Source organism: Gadus macrocephalus, chromosome 8, assembly GCF_031168955.1.
Source record: "Gadus macrocephalus chromosome 8, ASM3116895v1".
NCBI lineage: Eukaryota > Metazoa > Chordata > Actinopteri > Gadiformes > Gadidae > Gadus > Gadus macrocephalus.
The window spans coordinates 488,765-490,872 of NC_082389.1; the positions used below are offsets into that span (position 1 = coordinate 488,765).

Consider the following 2,108-nt stretch of genomic DNA (forward strand, 5'->3'; position numbering starts at 1 on the left):
CACTGGTCCACCCGGGCCGTCGGGCCGGAGCCTCGCGGGGCCACAGGGGACACCGAGGGGAGGGTTCTTCAACCGGTGTGTAACACATCATCCACCAAAACCACCCGCTCCGTCAGTTTACCATCGGGGGACGTCTGCAGATGGTGTGGATTGGCTTACAATTGATTACTAACTCCTCCTGACTTCACCAATCAGGAGCCCACGACTCCCCCGTTCTGGCTTCCTCTCTGCCTCCCTGTCTCTAACACTCCCCATCAATCACGTTCTCACAGACACACACACACACACACACACACACACACACACACACACACACACATTCACTGTTTAACGATTGGACGGTACGTTGTAAAGAAAAGCCCCCCACCCATGGCTCTATCACGTTTCCCTCAGAAGCAATCTGCTCTGCAGAGAAATTCCCGTTCTGAACAAAAGCAGGGGCTGCTGGGAAAGAGTGCAAGGTTTTGCAAGATGTATAATTCAATTCAGCGTACTCAGCATTCATTATACTGTTGGCTCTGGTCTCTCCTTAACCTCGATGCTCTCTCACTCCCTTTCCATTCCTATCGCCCCCTCTGCCCCCGCTCACTCTCTGACCTTACTCTCTCTCTCTCTCTCTCTCTCTCTCTCTCTCTCTCTCTCTCTCTCTCTCTCTCTCTCTCTCTCTCTCTCTCTCTCTCTCTCTCTCTCTTCCTCCTCCTCTCTAGGACCGTATCTATTGGACGGACAGGGAGAAGGAGGCCGTCTTCTCAGCCAATCGGCTGACAGGACAGGACATCCAGGCTCTGGCCGAGCACCTCAACGACCCCCTTGACATCGTGGTGTTCCACCAGCTCCGTCAGCCCCCAGGTGGGCGGGGTCCTGTGTGTGTGTGTGTGTGTGCACAGCCTTGTGTACTACCAATCTGGGCAGAAGTTGTTTTGTAATCGCGGCCTGTCTATTGCAGTCATCCACTCCATCCATCTCCCGTTGCTCCCAGTGATATTAAATGCATTTTTGTAGTTCACACACGTTGAACAAGGTCAATGTGTTCACCTTTTACTGTGTCCATTTGAACAGCGATCTCTATTTTGTTTAAAGTAGGTCCCGGGAGATGGTCAAATGTAAATGTTTAAGCTAAGGTAATATGTAATATATGATATGGAATTTCAGTGTAGTTTTGGCTAGCTATGGCTGCTACCCTACCATGGTGTCACACCAAAGAACCAGGTGTACTTATGGTACGGCACGTGCCATCTGAATGGTGATGCTTCTATCCAAGCACCAGACACTCTCCACCTGAAGGTACACCACCCTGGGGGGTCAAACCCTCCACCCTCCTGGGGGGTCAAACCCTCCACCCTGTGAACGGTTAGACCCCGTCTACCAGTGAGGCTCCACAGGAACACGTGTGCTCTCCGTGTCGTCCCCTCCCAGGCCCAGACAGCTGTAACCTGGGCAGTGTGGCCAACGGCGGCTGTGAGTACCTGTGTCTGAAGGCGCCGCAGATCACGGAGCACTCCCCCAAGTACACCTGCGCCTGCCCGGACGGCCAGGAGCTGGGCGCCCACATGCGCCGCTGCGTTCCAGGTGCGCTTCTGATGCAGGCGATTTAATTTAACGAATCCGGCTGGCCGATCGTTAACTCCCCTCCCCTCCCCCCCTCCCCCCCTCCCCAGAGTTGTTCCTCTAAGGGCCGAAGAGGAACCACCCACCCCCCCCCCCCCCAGGCCCAGTCGTATGTGGGTAATCAATTAACACTTAGCCGGGCGGGAGGCTTATCTCCACATGCTAATGAGGAGTAAATTACCTCTGGTCTAATTAAAGGCCCAGTCAATGCCACCGTTTGGACCATTAGGGGGGGACCAGGGGGTGTGTGTGTGTGTGTGTGTGTGTGTGTGTGTGTGTGTGTGTGTGTGTGTGTGTGTGTGTGTGTGTGTGTGTGTGTGTGTGTGTGTGTGTGTGTGTGTGTGTGTGTGTGTGTGTGTGTGTGCGTGCGTGCGTGTGTGTGTGTGCGGGCATAGCCACCGCGGGCAGAGTCAGAGCTAAATTATAGTTTAGCTCTGACTGAAAGTTGTGATCCGCAGGGTTTTACTCGTGTCTTATCATTAACATTGAACGTATATTTT

The 2,108-nt window shown here is 53.6% G+C and overlaps 1 protein-coding gene across 1 annotated transcript in view; it reads left to right on the top strand.

Annotated features, from left to right (window-relative positions):
• The window catches only part of LOC132462361 (low-density lipoprotein receptor-related protein 8-like), a 35,270-nt gene extending 34,425 nt beyond the window's left edge, over positions 1-845 (top strand). The window contains exon 12 of the mRNA XM_060057852.1: positions 708-845. The gene's annotated coding sequence lies outside the window, so the exon portion shown is untranslated. The remainder of the gene's footprint in view (positions 1-707) is intronic.
• The last annotated feature ends 1,263 nt before the right edge of the window (positions 846-2,108 follow it).